This window comes from Aquarana catesbeiana, linkage group LG03, assembly GCF_042186555.1.
Source record: "Aquarana catesbeiana isolate 2022-GZ linkage group LG03, ASM4218655v1, whole genome shotgun sequence".
In the NCBI taxonomy this organism is placed as follows: domain Eukaryota; kingdom Metazoa; phylum Chordata; class Amphibia; order Anura; family Ranidae; genus Aquarana; species Aquarana catesbeiana.
In genome coordinates this window covers 251990461-252014616 of record NC_133326.1, presented here as the reverse complement: position 1 = coordinate 252014616, position 24156 = coordinate 251990461, and positions in this window count along the sequence as shown.

Here is a 24156-nt window from a genome sequence, read left to right as displayed (position 1 = left end):
GGCATGAGTGTTTTCTTGATGCATTCTCACTGCGTTTTGCCACTTTCCAGATGTGTTCCATACAGAAACAATGCAACATTCTACTTTTGTTGACTGCACTAGAATGCGCTGTACTGGTGTGAACTAGGTAATTGGAATCAAAGTTAAACATTGTCCATGCGTTCTTGATGCAGAATAAAAAAGCACTGGACTGCATCTGGCGTGAACAAGTACACTTTCTCGTCCATAGGATCTCTGAAGTCAACCGAGTTATAAAGAGGCAAAGACACTTGAAGTGCAGTGCACAAACATACATCAGCCATCTTATACGGATAAAGCTTAGAGAACCTGTTACTGTAAATTGGTCTTCTGGCGAGGTCTCTGTCCTTCATCAAGGAGCGATTTATGCTCTATACTTATGGGCAAAGACCATCCTCCATCAACGAGCGATTTACGCTGTATCATTATGGGAAAAGACCATCCTCTATCAACAAGCGATTTACGCTCTATCATTATGGGAAAAGACCATCCTCCATCAACGAGCGATTCACGCTCTATCATTATGGGAAGAGACCATCCTCCATCAACGAGCAATTAATGCTCTATCATTGTGGGAAAATACCATCCTCCATCAAGAGCGATTTACGCTCTATCATTATGGGTGCTGCCTGTGGCGTGGATATTTGCAGCATACTTTCTGCTATAGCCACCTTAATAGGGCTTTGCACAACCACATCCTTGTGAGACAACCTGTGCAATTTCATTTTTCTGCCACTGCAGACTGCATGCAGGCCCAAAATCCACCCTGAGCATGGCGAGGCATTTCCTATCATGCTGGCATAAACGCATCTGACAATTTCTTGGATCCTGTCCTTTAACAGGGTAAGTGGAAACAACGCCTTTAGAGTGTATTGACCACATGCTTAATGAATGTGACAACCTGTTAGGTGTCGTCGCCCTGGTCAGGATAAAATGATCGTTGGCGGGTCTTATGTTTATTGGAGCGTTTGTGTTCAGGGTTTCTGCTCCTGAAATAATGCAAAACACCTTAATTTGCATAATTTCCTTGAGCACTCTTTTAAAAACCATGTCCCACGTTGCCCACTCCTACCTTTGCTAATCTTCTGTGCCACTAACAGGTGTGGTAAGCTCATATTTGCACAAAATATATGGAGAAAAGCATATTGCCTCTCACCAAAAAACATGGTACCCTGTCTCTTTAAGACCCATGCCTTCCTCCACTCACTTCAGAAGTATCTGCAGATGAGCTCAGAAAGCATTTCCAAAGGCAGACAGCAGACACATTCAGAGTCTGAGACAAAAAACAGTCAGACTGCCAAACCCACAGAAGTACACAGCATAGCAGGGGAGCCATCCAGGACAACCCATCCAGAGGCAGACATGAGACCCTTTACCTGGCAGGACTGCAGAAAGAGAGGGAGAGAAGTCCTATCCTCTGCAGACCTCCAAGATTATTTACACCATTGCATGGCATCTGGCGGTTCCCATCCTGTACTGCCCATCTCCCTGCACCCTGTGACGCCATTTACAGCCACTCTCAGTCTGACAATAAAGCCAGGAGAACAGTGCGGTGTGCTGCAAATAAAAAGACAGGAAAAAAAACCCAAAGAGACAATGATGACATTGCAGAGCTCTTATAATACCACACCTGTACAAAGTCAATGCTGTTTAAGCATCATTTTGCCCGTGGCCTTGACACAAAAAGGCACCCAGTTCTTAGAAGGATTTACCTTCAGCATTCAGGGTCTTCCAACTCCATGAGAGGCTGAACATGGAGGGGTAGGTTCCACAGGGGGGGTGCAGCAAACAAATTACTTACCAACTGCAATCAACATGTGGCCTGGAGATTGACCAAAAAAGAACATCTTAGTTGGGAGTGGGGCTGTCTTTTATTCAGCTTGGAACATGTGGGGCTCCAAAGGAGGTGTTAACCCGTTATGTGCTGACATGAGGTGGGCCAGGAAATGGGGATTACTTGGAATATAGCATCAGTCGTAAAATGTTGTCTGCTAAAGGGTGTCCTGGAGAGCAGTGTACTGCAGAGATACTGGTGGACATTGCAAGGAGTTCTGGTGGCTCATTCAAAGAGTAAGTCTGGCCAGAGATGATTTTTTTTTCATTCAGCGAAACAAATAGGTTCCTCCATCCACACAAACAAGCTGGATTGAGGCATCCACTCCTCTGCTGGGACATTGTATTCTGATATTGTGTATACAATAGTCAGGATAAACTGATCAGCGCCTGCAATTTATTGGCTGAAGTTAGGTACTTTAAGTTGGAAGTAATCAACCACATACCTCATGTAATGCACAATATCCTTTTAAATGAGTCCTCGGTATACAGTAGTTAAGTACAAGTAAGCAAACAGACTTTGGCACAGATATCCAGATATATTCAGTATATACACAGCAGTGCAGAAATGTACTGTATTCATCATCAATCGCGTTATCAAAGAATGACTTTAACTGGCAGGGGTAGTGTTCCTTAAAAAGATGTATTTAGGACCAAGTAGCCTGTACTGGCTCTGTGTCCTCCTTCCAACAAATGACCAAGTAACCTGGCTTAAGCTGTCACTCCTCCACACGAACCTTTCCCTATGCTTTGCACTCTCCTTCACAAGTGGATTCCTGTCCTCGACCATTCACTTACAAGAAGCACACCAAAGTGACATGGGTTCCCCTATTTAAAAGGTTCCCAAAATGGCCGCTGAAATCTGATGAGAGTTTCAGTGTCCAATCAGACCACTTCTCCTCTCGAGGCATTGTGTGGAATCTCTAATGCCGCGTACAGACGATCTGAATTTCCGACAACAAATGTTCGATGTGGGCCTGTTGTCAGAAATTCCGACCGTGTGTAGGCTCCATCGGACATTTGTTGTCCGAATTTCCGACAAACAAAATTTGAGAGCTGGTTCTCAAATTTTCCAACAACATAGTCTGTTGTCGTAAATTCCGAGCGTGTGTAGACAATTCCGACACACACAATTCCACGCATACTCTGAATCAAGTAAGAGACGGAAGCGCTCAGTCTGGTAAAACTAGCGTTCGTAATGGAGATAGTACATTCGTCACGCTGCAGAGTTTTTAATCTTTTAATGCAGCGCATTCTCTTCTTCTTTATAATGCTGGAATAATGAAATTGTTTTGCTGCTGATATTCACACAGAGTTCTGACAAACTGATTTCTTTATTGTTTCTCATGATCTCATGAATAATCTTTATTATTTTTTTTGCCAGATCTCCAGAATAATGTTTTTTTATAGTGATCTACTTTTTTTTATTTTTTTATCAAGATCTCCTGATTTTTTTTTTATTTTTAATTTTTTTTTCATAGTGATCTCCATAATATTTTTTTTTCATTTTGTGTGTCAAGTTACCACAACACCATCATTATTTTGTATTTTTTAACGTCAAAGAGATTGATTGGTGTTGGTGTCCCTTGTTAATTTGACATTGTCTTTTTGAAATGTACCTGCCTACTCACAAACAAACTGTCCTTTTTGAACTAAAACACATAGCCAAGTATTTGTGAAACTAAAATAGACATTTATTAGGGGGTCATAACAAAATAAAGAGGAAGGCAACGCTGTATAAACTGGCGACATTGACAGGCAAAATTGGTCCATTGTATAGGGAGCACAATCCAGTCCAGGACTCCGAGAGATCGGGAGCAGCAGTAGATGACATATATGTCCCCAGGCTGTGGTCTTACAACAGCCTGCGTCTTTTGTCAGACCAGACTGAATCCAGGCCATCACACTCATGTCTTCCTTCCACTCCTGCTTCCAGGCTTGCTTCCAGTCTATGGCTCTGGTGTTGGAGTTGTGGCAGGAGGTGGAGGAGGTGGAGGAGGAGGAGGATGGTCCAACTCACACAGCTGGGTTTTGCTTGTGAGTTTGCCCCTCAACCCCTCATTTAGGGCCAGATAGATCACTTCCTTACAAAAGAGGCATTGGCCACCTCCATTTCCTGCATTTTGCTGGCTACAATGCAGGCATAGGCCTCTTGAATATTGGGGGTGGTTCTGAGGGCCGCAGTAGCCTCCCGAATCAAAGAAAGCGCTGACTCCTACACATTCCTCCCTTTCCTGGTACTTTTTGTTGGAAGGTGGAGGGGAGGAACCTGGGATTCGGTCAGGCTACTAGGCTCCTGGCTGCCATTTTCTCTTGAGAAATATGTTAAACAATGCTATACTTGACTCAAGCTGGGCTCCTCCACATCTTCTTCCTGGGTGGAAGGCCCAGGTTGGATGTTGGAAGCCTCAGCTGGGGTGGAAGAAAGTGTGGAAGGAAGGGTTGAGAGTGATGGCCTGATTTCACTCTGGTCTGACAGAAGTCGCAGTCTGTCGTAGTACCACAGCCTGGGTACATAAACGTCATCTGCTGCTGCTCCTGATCTCATGGAATCCTGGACCTTCTTGCGTTCCCTATTATATGTGCTCCTCAGGCCACCAATTTTGGCCTTCAAATAGTTGATGTTAATGCCATAGGGATCTGTGGCTTCACCAATTCCAGAAATTGATCCAGCGCTGCCTGCCTCTTTATTTTATTAGTATAAAAGGGGTGTTTTACCTACCACAGACAGGGCAGCTCTCTGTACATATCAATGAATTGGGGGAGGAAGTCGTGATCATTGAATCGATCCATTTTATCTGCAAGACACTATAGAAGACAAACCCTAATGTCAGGCTAAACTTTCATAATCTTGTCCCAATATAGGCCTCAATCTATAAGCAGTATAGATCACTGATGCTCCAAGTTCAAACTGTACCTTCGTTATCACGATCGGCGCTTATGCTACTCTGTCCTCCGCTCACAGATCATACGTACGACGTGTTACGCTTTATATACACTGCGCATGCGTGAAACTCCGCCCGCCCCTGACCTTCTTTCTAGTATATTCCCCGCTCTTTCTCTTTTAGCGCAGCGGGAGAGCACATGGCAAAGAAAGAGCAAGTGCATGCAGAGGAGAGCAGCAACGAGGAGGACCGGAGCCACAAACATCCCGATCCAGGAGATTTAAGGCCTCAAATATGTCCTTTGTAGAGATGGTGGAGATGGTGGACATCTTGAAGAGGGCTGACTAGGGATGAGCTTCGTGTTCGAGTCGAACCCATGTTCGACTCGAACATTGGCTGTTCGGTCGTTCGCTGAATTCCGAACTTTATGGGCCGTTTGCGCCAAATTCATGTGGCGCGTCACGGCCCATAATTCACTGCGGCATCGCAGTGCATTGCTGGCTGATGATTGGCCAAGCATGCACTATGACCCGCATGCTTGGCCAATCACAGTGCCGTCGGTAGAGAGAGCTGTAATTGGCCAAAGCCAGGGTGGCTCAGGGGGTTTAGAACACGCCCCACACTATATAAGGCTGCCTGCATGGCGGCCCTGTGTAGTGTGTGTTCCAGCGTTGAAAGAGAGATAGATAGACAGAGAGACAGTGTCATTTCATTTGAGTTAGATAGATTAGACGAGTGCATCAGATCGCACCGTTGCTATTTGCAGCATATGTCTCAAGCGTATCTCGCGTGGCCAAAACATCTCCCACTTGGGTACCACATGCTTGACCAGACATATGTTGACCTGCCATGCAGTTCATTGGCAAGCATATCTAAAAGACCCACACCAAAGAACAAAGAGGACCTCTCCTTGCTCCTCATCAGCTGAGATCTCCAACCCCACTATACCTTCAGTCCTCTCTGAGACCTGCACTGAGAGGAATGAAGGTGTAGAATTAGGTGTGTCACAGCCAAGTACTTGTGGGCAATCTGCTTTTGGTACACCGATGTCAGATTGTACCAGGCAAATTTCCCTGCCCCAGCTGCTGCACCGCCTAAAGAAGTTTGCTCCCAGCCATCCACATGCCCAGCGGTTGAATGCTAGCTTGGCAAATTTGCTAGCACTTCAACTGCTGCCTTTTCAGTTGGTAGACTCTGCCCCCTTCCGTGAGTTTGTGGAATGTGCGGTTCCTCAGTGGCAGGTACCCAAACGCAACTTTTTCTCACGGAAGGCGATTCCGGCTCTCTACCGGCATGTGGAAGTCAATGTCCATGTCTCGCTGGACAGGGCGGTCAGCGGTAAGGTGCATATTACCGCTGACTCATGGTCCAGCAGGCATGGACAGGGACGTTACCTAAGTTTCATGGCGCATTGGGTGACTCTGCTGGCAGCTGGGAAGGATGCAGGACAAGGTGCAGTAGTGTTGGAGGTTGTTCCGCCACCACGCCTAAAAAATGCCACTACTAATGATTGTGACATATCTCTCTCCTCCACCCCCTCCTCTTCTTCTTCCTCCATTGCCTCTTCCTGTGCTTTTTCCTCGGAACCAGCGGTGCTCCGTAGCCGTTCAAGGGGCTACGCAAGTATGCAGGCCAAAAGATGCCATGCGGTGCTTGAGCTGGTGTGCTTGGGGGACAGGAGCCACACTGGGGCAGAGGTTCTGTCAGCTCTGCAGGGGCAGGTTCAGAGGTGGTTGACGCCACGCCAACTTAAGGCAGGAATGGTGGTTTGCGACAATGGTACCAACCTCCTCTCTGCCCTCCGACAGGGACAAATGACCCATGTGCCCTGTTTGGCTCATGTCCTTAACTTGGTGGTGCAGCGGTTCTTGGGCAGGTACCCGGGCTTACAGGATGTCCTGAGGCAGGCCAGGAAAGTCTGTGTGCATTTCCGCCAGTCTTATAATGCCAGTGCTCGGCTGGCGGACCTCCAAAAGGAGTTTAACCTGCCCAAGAACCGCCTAATCTGTGACATGCCCACCAGGTGGAACTCAACGTTGGCCATGCTGCAGCGGCTGCACACGCAGCAGAGGGCCATCAATGAGTACCTGTGCGACTATGGCACCAGGACAGGGTCAGGGGAGCTTGTTTTTTTTCCCCACGCCAGTGGGCCATGATCAGGGATGCATGCACTGTCCTGTCACCATTTGAGGAGGCCACGAGGATGGTGAGCAGTGACAGTGCATGCATCAGTGACACTGTCCCCCTTGTCCACCTGTTGGAACACACGCTGCGTGGAATAATGGACAGGGCACTTGAGGCAGAACAGAGGCAGGAAGAGGAGGACTTCCTTAGCTCTCAAGGCCCACTTTATCCAGACAGTGTTCCTGCGTGCCCGCCGATCACACAGGAAGAGGAAGAGGAGGAGGAGGAAGATTGTGTCAGTATGGAGGTGGAGCCTGGCACTCAGCATCAGCAGCAGACTTTAAGGGATCAGTCCCAAGAAACACATGGACTTGTACGTGGCTGGGAGGAGGTGGCTGCGGACCATGTCATCCTTAGTGACCCAGAGGACTCCGGACCGAATGCCTCAGCAAACCTACGCTGCATGGCCTCCCTGATCCTGCAAAGCCTGCGTAAGGATCCTCGTATTCGTGGTATCAAGGAGAAGGACCAATACTGGCTGGCAACCCTCCTTGATCCACGTTACAAGGGTAAGGTTGCGGACCTTATCTTGCCATCGCAGAGGGAGCAGAGGATGAAACATCTTCGGGAGGCCTTGCAGAAAGGTCTGTGCAACGCGTTCCCAGAGACTGGGAGGTTACAAACTCCTGTTTCTGGACAACGTGTTGCTGAGGCTTCGGTCAGTCAAAGAAGGAGCGGTGGAGAAGGTGGCCGTCTGACCGATGCGTTCAGACAAGTTTTTGGTCCGCAGCCCCAAGGTATGATCGGTTCCAGCAACCATTGCCAGCGTCTGTTTTACATGGTGCAGGAATACCTAGGGGCAAGATCTGACTTAGACACCTTTCCCACCAAAAATCCTCTGGGTTACTGGGTCTTGAGGATGGATCACTGGCCAGAGCTTGCACAGTATGCAATTGAGCTACTGGCCTGTCCTGCATCCAGCGTTCTTTCGGAACGCACATTCAGTGCTGCTGGAGGCTTTGTAACCGATCACAGGGTGCGTCTGTCCACCGACTCGGTTGATCGACTGACCTTCATAAAAATGAGTCAGTCTTGGATCACCACCAGCTACCAAGCACCTGATGCTGATGTAACCGAATAATTTTTTTTGAAATCTCAGATCCCTTCAAAGACTGCCTATGCTGATGCTGAGTGACTATCCCTGAGTAATTATCCTCTTCCTCCTCAATGATCACGCTGATAGCTTGTGAGAACATTTTTGGTTCTGGGCGCCACCACCAGTGCCTAAGGCCCAATTTTTCAGCCCCTGTTTAACAGGAGCGTGTAATTACAATTTTTGATGCAATACTTTGCAGCAGGGCTCGTTTCTGCGTTACAACTAGAGTATCTGTGAGGGGTTGCAGTGTTGTGGCACCAGTGCCTAAGGCCCAATTTTTCAGCCCCTGTTTAAGAGGGGCGTGTAATTACAATTTTTGATGCAATACTTTGCAGCAGGGCTCGTTTCTACGTTACAACTAGAGTATCTGTGAGGGGTTGCAGTGTTGTGGCACCAGCACCAGTGCCTAAGGCCCAATTTTTCAGCCCCTGTTTAACAGGGGCGTGTAATTACAATTTTTGATGCAATACTTTGCAGCAGGGCTCGTTCCTGCGTTCCAACTAGAGTGTCTGTGAGGACTTACAGTTTTGTGGCACCAGCACCACCACCAAAGGCCCAATTTTTCTGCCCTTGTTCAACAGGGGCATGTAATTACAATTCTTGATCTAATATTTCACAGCAGGGCCCATTTCTGCGCACACCAAGAGCGAGTGAGGACTTACAGTGTTGTGGCACCAGCACCACCACCACCACCAAAGGCCCAATTTTTCTGCCCTTGTTCAACAGGAGCATGTAATTACAATTCTTGATCTAATATTTCACAGCAGGGCCCTGTGAGGGCTTACAGTGTTGTGGCCACAACAATACCTAAGGCCCAAATTTCTGCTGAGTATATAGGGCAGGCCCCTACTTTCAAACATCTAACTTACAAACGACTCCTACTTGCAAATGGAAGGAGACAACAGGAAGTGAGATGAAATCTACCCCTGGGAAGGGAAATTCTCTCCTGTAAGAGTTAATATGGGAAAAACATTTCTCCTTTCCACTGATGCTTTCCAATCCTTGTTTCACAAAAAAACCCAAATTTTCAAAAAACATTTGTCATTGGGACAAAAAGTGAGGTGAAATCTTCTGAAGAGGAGGACAGATAGCAAAACAAATGTCACAGGGGTGATAACCCTTCCCTATGTTTTCCAAAAAGCTTAAAAAAGATTTTTTGGCTGGAGCTAAACACGTTAAAAATGTACCCGTTCAAAATGACAAACAGATTCTACTTAACAACAAACCTACAGTCCCTGTCTTGTTTGCACCGCCTGTATACTGCTGTTCAGAGTATATAGCGCCTGGTGGCCCCACACCTTTCCTTATTTTAATCTGGGTGCGGGGTTCCTCTTAATATCCATAACAAATGTCACAGGGGTGATAACCCTTCCCTATGTTTTCCAAAAAGCTTAAAAAAGATTTTTTGGCTGGAGCTAAACACGTTAAAAATGTACCCGTTCAAAATTACAAACAGATTCTACTTAACAACAAACCTACAGTCCCTGTCTTGTTTGCACCGCCTGTATACTGCTGTTCAGAGTATATAGCGCCTGGTGGCCCCATACCTTTCCTTATTTTAATCTGGGTGCGGGGTTCCCCTTAATATCCATACAAGACCCAAAGGGCCTGGTAATGGACTGGTGGACTGGGGGGTACCCATGCCATTTGTCTCACTGATTTTCATCCATATTGCCAGGACCCGACATTACATTAAACCCGCAAGCAGTTTTAAATGAGATTTTTTCCTTTAAAAATGACATTTTGTGCAGGGACTGTTCTAAACACGGGAAACATGAGCCACTTTACAGGCATACTATAGACACCCCCAGGTACGATATTTAAAGGAATATTTCCCTTTTTTTTTTACTTTAGGCATCATTAAAATCACTGCTCCCGAAAAAACAGCCGTTTTTAAAAGTTTTTTTTGCATTGATACATGTCCCCTGGGGCAGGACCTGGGTCCCCAAACCCTTTTTAGGACAATACCATGCAAATTAGCCTTTAAAATGAGCACTTTTGATTTAGAACGTTCGAGTCCCATAGACGTCAATAGGGTTCTAATGTTCGTGCGAATTTTCGGTCCGTTCGCAGGTTCTGGTGCGAACCGAACCGCGGGGTGTTCGGCTCATCCCTAGGGCTGATTATGATGGGAAGCATGGACCTTACCCAAACCCAAATGTGAGAAAGGCCAAGATCATGGCTAAAGTTGTGAAAAGTCTGCAGAAGAATTTTGGGGTACGGCAGTCCAAGGATCGCTGAGGAAACGATGGTCAGACCTCAAATTGAGAGAGCAGGATGAGTACAGAAGAATCAAGAGAGTGCTGCAAAAAAGTAAGTATTTGGTCAAGTGTTCCTATTATTATTATTATTACGTTCGTGCTGCTCCATGCGCTTTTCTTTACTGTTGTACAGTTTAAAATGGCAAGTTTCAGGTTCGTGGGCACAGTAATCGTTCGTAGTAAACATTGTTCGTTCGCTCACTAATACGATGTTTTTGGCAGATGCAGGTTAACTACATTTGTTCGTGCCTATTTATATTAAAAGAAGTTTGTTGTCTAGATGGGTTTGTAACTGGAACGAAATGCAAACTTGATTCAGTGTAAGGAGAGGACACTCAGCAGCTGTTTACACATCTGGACCCAGGAGCACTAGTGTGGGGCACCAGAACAAACTTTTTAGGGTGTCCCACACAGGTGCTCCAGTGGATACTAGGGGTGTCTCCATGTGGGAAACTTGCACAAAGCAGGTAATTATTCCATCTTTAGAAAGGGAAAAAAATCATGTTTTTAGCTTGGAACTCTGCTAAAACAGAAAATTGTACGTCACTTCCAAGCAATGTTTCATATTCCTATTTCTGGCCTCAAATATCTGTGTGCTAAGTATACCTTTTTTTAATTTACATAGGGGAGAAAAGATTCGGGACATCAGAGGACACCAGGGACCCCCAACCTCATAAAGAAGGGGAAGTCACAACACCACAACCAGGATGTGGAGGAAGGAGAGGTGAAGTGGGCGAAATAGTGACCACAACAGGTGAGTGTCTGAGACCACAGCTTCAGGTACTAGATGTATGCCTGCATATTTACAATACATGGTGTGGTTTTTTTTATTTTAGGTGATGTGGATGTTGTGGAAGAAGAATCTCATTTCACAAGTTCAAGTGCACAGATCCTCATCGGGGAGATAATGGTGTGCAATCATGATTTACAGAAGATCAAGGAAGACATCAATGATGTGGAAAAAAGACTCAAAAACATCATTGATGTTTTAGGCAGAATCTAAAACACCACAAAATTATTCAAGTATGTTTTTATTTTTCTGATTTTCTCAAATTTTTAAAATTTTGAAGATGCACACAGTGTGTCAACATGTGCTATCTGCCATCACGGGATATCAAGGTACGCGTTTTGTGGGTGCAACCCCTTCCTCACAACTAAAGTAGATGAGAGGAAGGGGTTGCACCCCTGAAACACGTCCATTGATCCCCCATGATGGGAGCTAGCACATATTGACATTAAGCATTGGAACAGGAGGAAAATCCCCATTTTGATTCCCAATTTGTGTGCATCTTCAAAATTTGGCTTTCACAGGGGTGACATCACCCCATCTGATGAAGGCAATATCAACACAGTTTGGACATACTAATGTCTGATATTGCCTTCACTTTGTCAAAGTTGAACTTTGTAAGTTTCTGAGTTGTGTATGTTTATGATTTTAAACATGCCTGTTTAACCCCAAAAAAGGCTATTTGTACTGTCAAAAATAAAAATGTTATACAACAAAAATGTTGGTTTGTTCAAAAACCCTTTTCTTATGCACATGTGAATGTGCTTTGAGTAAATTGTTTTCTACTCAACAAAGTGTGGCTTCTTCTTTCAATACTCAATACCAGTTTTGGGGTAACTTGGTGTTTACAGTGACAATGGGGGTTATTTACTAAAGGCAAATCCACTTTGCACTACAAGTGCACTTTCAGTGCTGTTTCAGTGCACTTGTAGTGCAAAGTGGATTTTCCTTTAGTAAATAACCCCCACAGTGCTCCTAAATTTGACCCAATCAAGCCAGTTTGGGGACTCAAAACAATTAATTCATAGTGCTGAAAAGGATATGTTTTTTATCATTAGTGCATTACATACATTAACAACAAAAACAAGGTGTCACACATAATAGTTAGCTGAAGAAGAAATTGTCACCTCATGTATCAATTACGTTTGCACTTCTTAAGAAAATGGCCAAAAAGAAAACCCCATTGGAGAACCTAGGAGACAGCTAAAAGAAACACAAGCAGTAAATCAAATGAAATATTATTTCAGTTTAACAAAAAAAATTATTTTAAAAAATGTTTATCAAACATTTGCTGGAATATCAATGGCCCCTCTCCCCGCAAAGTATTCCATTTTTTTTGACGGACCTCGTGGGTGCTTTTGGGGGCTAGCCAGGACGGCCAGCTTTAAGCGCCGTCAGGGTTGTTGTTTGTTCTGGAAATCCGGCCTCAGGACCAACTGAGGCCCCATAGTTTGTAGCATTTCTCCTGAGAAAGTTGTGTAGAATGCAGCATGCAAGTATTATATGGTTTAGTTTATAGTCCGCCATGTTGATTGGCGTCAGGAATAGGCGGAAGCGGCTGGCCATTATCCCAAAGCATTCTCCACTCTTCTGGTTCTGGCCAGCCGGTAGTTAAAAACCCTCTGGTCCGGGGTGAGGGTCCTCATCGGGAATGGCCGCATCAGGTGATCACCCAGCCCAAATGCTTCATCAGCTACAAAGATGAATGGTAGACCAGCCACATTGTCTTCCGGAGGTGGCAAGCCCAAGCCACCACTCTGGAGCCGTCCGTAGAACTCGGTCTGGGCGATGACTCCACCATCCAACATCCGGCCATTCTTCCCCACGTCCACATAGAGAAACTCGTGTGTCGCTGACACCACTGCCAACATCACAATACTATTAAACCCCTTATAGTTGTAATAGTATGACCCCGAGTTGGGGGTGGCACGGTGTGGACGTGTTTCCCATGAATTGCCCCTCCGCAGTTGGGAAAGTCCCACCGCTGGACAAATTGGGAAGCCACAGTCTGCCATTCCTGTGGCGTTGAAGGAAACTGTGGAGTGAAACAAGAAAAAAATACATTTGTACTTTTGCACATAACATTGCAAGCAGATTAGATACAAACATTCTTGGCCAACATAAGTATAAAACATTTATTTTAAGGAGTATTTAAAGACAAAAATATAAGGTACACTTATCAGATTCCTCACCTCCTCTGATGACCCATTGTAAAAATTTTAGGGTGGGGGGAGATGTTTTGAACAGGTAACCATCTTCCCTTCATTGAGAGCTGAATGCATAAATAATGTGTGTTATTTTGGCCAGCCCCTCCTTAGTTACACTATTGGCAGCCCACTGGACAGGTAAGAAGTGTCATAATACAAAAATATGAATACACACTGTACAAATTGAAGCACATTTTTACATTCTGCAATTACCTATCAAGATAATAGGAGAACAAAACTTTAAACAGTATCATTTGAAAGTATTCAGGCAGGCACTTGCACCTGACTTATTGGTGGGGTGGGGGGGGGGTGGTTCCAAATGAGTTTTGACCCTCCAAAAAAAGCCTCTTGCACTGTGCCTGAATTTAAGGACAAAAATAACATTTGTACACATTTTAGGGGGTGTTTAGGGTAAAGCACTACAATGGAGCTGATAAAATACATTGTTAAGTGACTAGGCTAGGTGTGTATGGGCCCAGGATAGCATGCTGGGGAGGTTAGTGAAGGCAAATATGCATGAGGGACAAAAAAGGAGCATTAAAAACTTCCAGCATGCATGAGGATAAAGGGGACATTCACAGCATATTACAATCATGGTAATTATGAAATGATGAAAGAAATACAATACATTAGCAAACATTAAATACATAGAATGTGATGCTAAAGGATAAAACTTACCCTAATATAGTCCTTCTGCAGGACATGAATGATGACAGAACAGGTCTCTGAAATAATGATTCCCAGAGCCTGGGGGGAGATGCCTGTTGAGAACTTGATGTCCTGCAGACTTCTCCCTGTCGCCAAGTACCGCAAGGTGGCGACTAGCCTTTGCTCTGGAGTGATGGCTTTCCAAATGCAGGTGTCCTGCTTCGTAATATAAGGGGACAGCAAAGCCAACAAACGGTGAAAAACGGGGTCCGTCATCCGGAGATAATTCCTGAAATCATCAGGATTATTCTCCTATCTCTCCCGCAACAAAGGCATGTGAGAGAATTGGTAACGCTGGAGCAACCAATTCTTTGTCCATGAATTCCTCCCCACCCTGTTCATGGACTGGACTTGGGTCAAAGTAAGAACCCCAACACCAAGCCCCCGCATAGCACGAACTCTACGATAAGTACGTAACCACAACTTGGCTTCAAAATGGTCATCTGGTCAGAATGAACTAACAAAATGTACTGAAAATCAGAAAGAACCTGAGAAGAACGAGCTGAAAATCAGAAATGAACTGACAAGAACACATTGTAAATCAAATACATACTAGAAATAGCATGCACTGAAAACCAGATGCAAACTGACTACACGTACTGAAAACCAGATACGAACCCAAAAGCACAAACTGAAGAGCAGTAATGATCGGAAAAGCACGAGGCTGAAAAGCGCGAATTGTCTCTCACCATAGTTCTACTAACACGAGATTAGTAGAAGGTGCCCAAAGGGGGGGCGCACTGGCTATTGAACTTCTTTTTTCTAGTTACGTTGTACATGTTGTACATCAGTGCGTTCTTGCCGATCGGAATTTCCGAAAACATTTGTACGACCGTGTGTATGCAAGACAAGTTTCAGCCAACATCTGTCGGAAATAAATCCACGGTTTGGTTGTCGGAAATTCCGATCGTCTGTATGCGGCATAAGGGTTCAATTACCTTATAAGGCTCCCCTTACCATATACAGTAATAATGACATAGAGCCACTTACGGGCAGGAAGGCTAACTGCACCTGCATACACGCTGATCGATAAAAGTTTCCCAGCTTGTCCGTTCGACAGAGGTTAATCTAATGATCGACTTCTGTTGAACAGGGATGGCTACACATGGATTGAATATTGGATAGTCCTTGCGAAACTGGATGCATTTTGATCCACCTATGGCCAACTTAAGTGTCCTAAATAGAATCTGCTCTACAGTATGAATAATAAATCTGAAGGATGTCCTTCTGGCATAAATGTGTTTTGTCTGTATTGACTATGTTTGGTGATACAGAGTCTGCATTTTGGTATTTTTAGGTTATCCTGTGCCCTAATCCCCCTCTCCTAGAGTTTATTTGAACTATAATAAACTCTGTTAAACTTTAAAGTGACTGGCAACAATTTTCATCCACCACACAATGAGTCAAGGATTCTGCGCTGTCGTGAAATGCTATCCTACCAAGTCATCCGGATCCCTAACTGCTTTTAGTGGGTAAGAGGCTGCTACAAAGATAATTAATCAATTTTTATACCTTTTTACTGAATTCTGAATTCTTTTGTTTAACCACTTACCCACCGGGCGAATTCCAGCACTCCTCTCCTACATGTAAAAATCATAATTTTTTGCTAGAAAATTACTCAGAACCCCCAAACTATATATGTTTATATATTTTAGCAGAGACTCTAGGGAATAAAATGGCAGTCATTTGCAACTTTTGTCACACGGTATTTGCAAACGTGATTTTTTTTGGAAAGAAAAACAGTTTCATGAATAAAAAAAGAACAAAACAGAAAAGCTAGACCAATTTTTTTGTATAATGTGAAAAATATGTTATGCCGAGTAAATAGATACCTCACGTGTCACGCTTTAAAATTGTGCCCACCTATGGTATGGCGCAAACTTCAGTACTTAAAAATCTCCATAGGCAACGCTTAAACATTTTTTACAAGTTATATTTTTAGAATTACAGAAGAGGTCTAGTGCTAGAATTGTTGCTCTCACTCTAACATTCGTGGCGATACCTCACATGTGTGGTTTGAATGTTGTTTACATATGCGGGCGCGACCTACGTTTGTGTTCGCTTCTGCATGCAAGCTCGCAGGGACGGGGGCACTTAAATTTAACTTTTTTTTGTTTATTTTATTTTATTTATTTATTTTTTACACTTTCCCTTTAAAAAAATATTTTTTGACCACTTTTATTCCTATTACAAGGAATGCAAACATCCCTTGTAATAGGAATGGTGCGAGATTGGTCCTCTTTCTGGAGAGTTGTGGGGTCTATAGGACCCCACTTCTCTCCTCAAGGCTGGAAAGCATCAGATCAAAAAAAAATTATGATCTGATGCTTTCCTGCCATGTCCCCGGCAGTGTTTACTTGCGCCTGCCCGGACGTGACATCATAACGTCGCGCCTGGGCCTCCGAGAGTCATAGAGATTGCCGGGGACCATCTGTCTCTCGGAAATCTCTATGGCTAACTTCCACCGGTGGCAGATTCTTTCTCCGGGTTGCCGATTGTACAGGCGACCCGGGAGAAGCACCGAAGGGTGGCAGAAGATGGGGACGTCCCCTCCCACCGCCTATAAGAACGATCAAGCGGCTGAACAGCCACTATGATTGTTCTTACAGTGAAGGGAAAAAACGTTATCTGAATCTGCAGCCATCATTAAGATATCACCACTGAAAGACCAGGATGTCATATGACGGCCAGCCGTCGGCAAGTGATTAAAGGTAATCTCCAATCATGACCCAAATGTACCTACAGACCACCCTCTCCCCCCTCTAGAGCATGTCCCAGGATTATTTTTTTAATTTTACCTGTACCGAGAAACAGATTGCATTACCCATTGGAATTTCATCAACAGGCTTGTAACATATTTGTAGGGCAACTGATCAGAGGTGGTATTAGCACAGTGCCCTACATAATTTTCTATGGACTTTGGCAAGTCCCCTAGCAGTATGTTTACCTACACACTGTGATTGGACAGCCTCTCGGAAATCAAGACAGAAGCATTCAATCAATGTAAAGTTGGAGTTCTGTAGTTCAGAAAATTAGAACTCAGACAGCACTGACAACGCTGCTTGGGATTTCAGTGCCGCAGAGACACTGTGTTGTCAGCCTAGATGTTAGAAGCACACCAGATTTCTGACTGGACCAACAGCTATTTTCTGTACCTGCAGTGTTTTTAAAGAAACATAACATGAGGGAAATATTTATGCACTGGATATATATTTTTTCTTTTTGCCCATATACATACACATACAGTGGAACTTTAGTCATAAAATGAAGTCCTGCTAGATCAGTTCAGCCTGGCCCCTTTTGCAGGTATAGCTATGCAAAACATTAAAGTGATTGTAAAGTCTTGTTTTGTTTTTTTAATTTTTTTTTTAAATAACAAACATGTTATACTTACCTCCTATATGCAGTGGTTTTGCACAGGGCAGCCTGGATCCTCCTCTTCCCGGGTCCCTATTCGCTGCTCCTGGCCCATCCCTCCTGTCGAGTGCCACCACAGCAAGCAGCTTGCAGATATGGAGCTGCCATTCAGCTAACTGACTATGATTGACAGCCACTGGAGCCAATTGTGTCTCAGCCAATTAGAACTGGATGGCCGAGGGACTCGTGGACATCGCTGGACAGAGATGGGGCTCAGGTAAGTATTAGGGGTTCTGGGGAGGCTGCAACACACAGAAGGCTTTTTATCTTAATGCATAGAATGCATTAAGATAAAAAACCTTCTGCCTTCACAACTGAGAATAAGGGCCTATACTGTTTAAAATCCAGTAATACACTGTCTCCTCCTGCTCTGCACATGCTCAATTGCTCTCAGTTTTAGCACTGTGCCATAAATGTAGAAACTGATTTGCTAAGAGCCTAAATATTTACTAATGCTCAGGGGCTTTAAGCTTCAGCAAAATGGCAGCCTTCAGCAAGCACAAAGAGTAACAATACTGGAGACAATTTACAGCACACACTATTTTTGGTAGCATAATTATTACTAATATGGAATGTATGTTCCTTGCTAAAGAACATTATTTTTTACCAAGTTGTTCTGGGTAAAGCTCCATTGTAAACCATAGCAACATAAAACTTACAAAATAGCAGTTGTGGCACTTATATTGCTTGAAATGACATGGCATAAACTGAAAATTTCCCTTAAAGGGGTTGTAAACCCTCAAGGTTTTTTACCTTAATGCATTCTATGCATTAAGGTAAAAAACCTTCTGTAGTGCAGCACCCCCCCAGACCCCCCTTTTTACTTACCTGAACCCGATCGTTCCAGCAATGGGGATGAACACAGCAGCTCCAGCCGATGTCTCAGGTCCTCATTGGATAGATTGCTGCTGTCAATCAAATCCAGTGACATAGGAGCTGGGGGGGGACAGAGTCCTGCTGTCTGTGTCAATGGATGCAGCAGCAGGACACGGGAGCGCACTCGCACGAGTGCCCCCATGTAAAGTGACACTCCGTGAGGGCACTCTCCAAAGAGGAGGAGCCAGGAGCGCCACCGAGGGACCCCAGAAGAGGAGGATCGGGGCCACTCTGTGCCAAACCCTCGCACAGAAGAGGTAAGTATGAAATGTTTGTTATTTAAAAAAACAAAAAAAACCCCAAAAGAACAAACCTTTAGCCCGGGTTCACACTATACCGGGCTGCGGATCGCACAGGAGCACTGTGTGTCCCTGAAACGAATTCTATACCTGAATTCGGCCCTGAAACTGAGCCAAAGACGCACAGCGTTTCTGTGCAGTGCTCTCCGCAGCCGCCCCGGAGATATGTGAACCGGCTCCATAGGGAGCCAGTCACATTCTCCTACTATGCGAATTAGATGCGGGGAAACGCACATCTAATTTGCATAGGTGTGAACCCGGGCTCAAGGTCTCAAGGTCTTTAAGGTCTTGGTCATTTCAATCTTCAATCTAGGAAGCAGTAATTGAGTGGGCACAAAACGAGTCTATTAATTAGAATAGTTACTTCATTTATTAATTTAAAAAAAAGACATATGTGTGATTACTTTTCAGTTGCTTTTGATTGCGTTTTCTTTGATGGTTAAAAGATGCTGAAAATGTTCAATCCTTGTCAATAGGGCTGTGATGCAACATTTAAATGTGACGTGATCACCTTCTTTTAATGTGAACATATATGTATTTATAAAATATACAAGTACACACCAGCAGCCATATATGCTCAATATGCAATCTGATTCCTTAGAATAAACAAAAGGACATCAACAGACCTTAGGAAACAGTTGATTATGCAACCTGCTTTCTCTCAGGCTAAGCCCGCATCAGAGCGCTCCATAAACCTGAAATGCTTGACTTGGCTGAGATTTTAAGTAGTTGCTATGGAGAGGGGCAGGTTGAGGAAGGACAGAAGAATATTATCAATTCACACAGGTTTCCCAACCTGCTTGATTCTATTAGATTGATTGCTCTTCCTAGATTATGGGGATGTACTGCATGAAGACCTAAATCCAGTCAGTTCAAGCAATAGGCATCTCAGGTGAATCAGCAATCTTTAAACAAATTGTTCTTATCTAAAGGCAATCCCTCAGCAGGGGATAAATTACCCAATACACAGATGGCCACTGAAAGAAACATTTGCAAAGATGTGTATACCATGCAATCCTAAAAACATCAGGCAACATAGTTACATATTTACAAAGTTAGTAAGGTTGAATAAAGACACCAGTCCATCCAGTTCAACCTGAGTGAGTGTGGGTGCGTGTCTACAATTGTCCCTATCCCTGTACATTGTGTCTCCTTAAGATGCTCATCTATTATATTATTATTTATTTAAGGTACCTATATAGCGCCGTCAATTTATGCAGCGATACACACATATATCGCACACTCACATCGGTCCCTACCCTCCAGGAGCCCACAATCCAAGGTTCCCAACTCACATTCATATACTAGGGCCAATTTTGGACAGAAGCAAATTAACCTACCAGCATGTCTTTGGACAAATTTGGACAGAAGCCAATTAACCTACCATGCATGTAAAAATACAATTGATGCATCAAAATTTTATTTCAGGAGATTTTAGTTGTATGATTAGGGAGCTAAAACTCATGTGGGCAACCCTAGGCTTAGTGGTTAGGATTCTGGTTCTACAGTACTGCAATCCTGGTTTCAAATTCTACAAGAATTCTATCTGCCTAGAATACATATCATCCCCCAATGTTTGTGAGGGTTTGCTCCGATGACTCTGTTTACTCCCAAATTCCTTAAAACATCAGGTAGGTAAAATGTTTTCTCTTTAAGATCCAACACTGGAAACTTGAATCTGCAAGAATTAATTGTTTGTTTAGTCTAGGGGAGAGTAAATATACTTTTACTTAACAGATTCTCCACTTCCCCAGCAAGTGGTGCTCCCCTGTGCTCTGGAAGTGGACTGTCCCTCAATGACACCACACCCAGTGCAGATCCCAATAAAAATATGGTCAGTGCCTATATCCCTCATGCCCAAAGGTAAAAAGGCCATGTACAGCCTTATGGTACTTGTTGTCCAGCCCTTGGACCCCAGCAGCCTGTAGACGTGGTGGGATCACCAATTTGTCAAGAGGTTTTACCAGTTATCTCTACTATCTTACCTAGTTACATAGTTAGTTCAACGAATAAAAGGGAAAAAAAGAATCATACAATCTTATATATACACGATCCTATACCCACAGTTGATCCAGAGGAAGGCATAAAACCCAAGCAACGCATGATCTAATTTGTTCCAACAGAGGAAAAAATTCTTTCTTGATCCCCCAAGAGGCAATCAGATATTCCTTGGATCAACTTTACAAATTTATAAATACAACTATACAACTTTATAAATGTTAGTATCCAGTTATATTATGTACATTTATGAAAGAATCCAGACCTTTTTTAGAACCAGCTCTTGAGGTAGTCTATTCTACATTTTCACAGCTCTTACTGTGAAGAAACCCTTCCGTATTTGGAGATTAAATCTCTTTTCCTCCAGATGTAAAGAGTGCCCCTTGTCCTCTGTGATGACCTTAAAGTAAATAATATGAACCACTTATGTATTTATACATGTTGATCATATCCCCCTTTAATCTCCTCTTCTCAAGAGAGAATACATTCAGTTCCTCTAATCTATCCTCTAACCCAAAATAAAAAATCTTCATCTGAGGACATGCGTTTTACATGTGTGTTGAGTGTAAATGTATACATATATACCAGATGCAAAAAGTGCATTCTGATATTGAAAAAAGCAGGAGGATATAGGAATACAATGTGACCGGACAACAAATAGGGGGTGTAACTCAAGGCTCCAGTCGGGCTCTCTCCTGTAGTACACTGCTGGGAGTGCTGGGTAGGGGTGAGCTCGATGTTCGACTCGAATGTAAGTTGGACTCGAACTTTGGGTGTTCGCACATTATGGAGCTTTCGCTGGAAATTTGAGCACCGCAGAATGCCCCATAATGCACTGTGAGATTGCTGTGAGATGATTGGCCAAAGCATGCACCTGACCTGCATGCTTTGGTCAATCACAGCGCGCACCTGACCTGCATGCTTTGGCCAATCACAGCGTGCTCTGCTGAGAGAGACATAATTGGCCAAAGGCAGGGTGCCTTTGGCCAATCATGGCTCAGGGGGACTAAGTCCACGCCCCAAATCTATATAAGGCTGCTTACATAGCGGCCGTGTGTACTGTTGGTGGCGTGGACAGAGAGATAGCTTGAGTTAGATTAAGCAGGCAGGTTATTTAGTTAGTGGCAGTGTATTTGATATATATATAGTCAGTCTAGTATATATATATATATATATATATATATATATATATATATACTCTGCATTCAGTGTAGCGTATATACAGTACATTCAGGGGTGTACAGTATATAATACATTTCAGGCAGTGTATCAATATATATGTATATATGTATATATATATATATATATATATATATATACACACAGTTTAGTATTTATTTATATATATATATATATATATATATATATATATATATATATATATATATATATATATATATGGTCAATGGTCATACTCTGCATTCAGCAGTGTACAGTATATAATAGACTTCAGGCAGTGTATCAATATATATATATATATATATATATATATACAGTCTAGTATATATTAGACATGTGCATGACGAAAAAATTTGTTTAGTTTTGATTCATTAATCTAGTTATTTTGTTTAGTTAAATATGGTTGACTCGTTCAATTTGTTTTTGGAATTCGCTTTCGGAATTCGTATTCAGAATTTTGGAATTTTCTTAGAATTTACCGATTTTTTTGTTTTGAAGTGATCAAATCGATAAATTTTTGAATCGGTCAAAATGAAAATGTTATATTGTTTTCGATTCGAATGCAGCAAAGTTCACAAACAAAAGAAAAATCTTCATCAAGTGATTACAATGACTCTTTAAATCACCTTTGGCTTAACAAAAACAGCATTATTTCAAAATGGTACTCTAATAACACGCAAAGTCTTTGATTTTTAGCAATATGTGTAGAGAGAATTTGACTGGAGTTCAATGTAAAATTTAATTTGAATTTCCAAAATTCGGACACATTTCATTACGTTATTCAGAGCATTCTGTAAAATTTGTTTGTATTGTAATTCAGGTATTCAGATATATGCGAATCGCTGAATAACAAAAACATGTCTAATATATATATATATATATATATATATATATATATATATATATATATATATATTCTGCATTTAGTGTAGCGTTTATATATATATATATATATATATATATATATATATATATATTAGACATGTTTATATTAGACATATATATATTCTGCATTCAGTGTAGCGTATATATATATATATATAAATATATATATATATATATATATATATATATATATATATATATATATATACAGTGCATTCAGTGGTGTACAATATATAATACACTTCAGGCGGTGTATCAATATATATATAGTCTAGCGTATATTATTATTATTCACGATTTATATAGCGCCAACAGTTTACGCAGCACTTCCCAATTACAGTACAATACTAAAGGAACAGGAGGGCCCTGCTCGTAGAGCTTACATTCTAAAGGGAGGGGATGGTGGTACAAAAGGTAATTTCGGGAATGATTTGATGGGGTTGTTAGGTGGGTGTGGGATAGACTTCCCTGAATAAATGAGTTTTCAGGAATCTCCTAAAGGTGGACAGGTTAGGAGTTGATCGGATATACCGGGGAAGGGAATTCCAGAGGATGGGAGAGGCTCTGGAGAAGTCCTGAAGAAGAGCATGAGAGGAGGTAACAAGGGAGCTAGAGAGCAGGAGGTCCTGGGAGGAGCGGAGGGGATGATTTGGGCGATATCTGCAGATGAGGTTGGTAATGTAGCTGGGGGCAATGTTGTGGATGGCCTGGTATGTTGTGGTTAGCATTTTGAATTTTATACGGTGGGGTAGGGGAAGCCAGTGAAGGGATTGGCAGAGAGGGGCAGCAGTCACAGATCGATTAGTGAGGTGTATTAGTCTAGCAGCAGCATTCATAATAGACTGAAGGGGGGATAGCCTGTGTAAGGGTAGGCCATTATTGAGAGAGTTGCAGTAGTCAAGGCGGGAAATAATCAAGGATTGAATAAGTTGCTTTGTGGTGTCATTAGTCAGGAAGGGTCGAATTCTGGAGATGTTGTGGAGGTTAAGGTGCAGGATTTAGCCAGTGATTGGATGTGGGGGCTGAAGGAGAGGTCAGAGTCAAGGATTACACCCAGCACCCTGGCATGTGTGGAGGGACCAATGGTTGTGCTGTTGATCTTAATGGTAAAGTCATGGGGGCGGGGACCGGGAAGGAGGAAATATTACAAGCTCAGTTTTAGAAAGATTGAGTTTGAGAAAGTGGTGTGACATCCATACCGAGATGTCATTCAGTAAGTTTGAGATCCGTGAGGAGATCGAGGGGGTGAGTTGAGGAGTGGAGAGATAGATCTGGGTGTCATCGGCGTAGAGGTGGTATTGGAAGCCATGAGAGGTTATCAACTGGCCCAGGAAAGAGGTATAGAGAATAGGAGGGATCCAAGGACAGAGCCTTGGGGTACCCCAACAGAGAGAGGAAGAGGAGTAGAGGAGATGGAGTTGTAAGTGACACTGAAAGTGCGCTGAGATAGGTAGGAGGAGAACCAGGATAAAGCAGAATCACAGAGGCCAAGGGAGTGTAGTTTGCTGAGGAGGAGCAGGTGG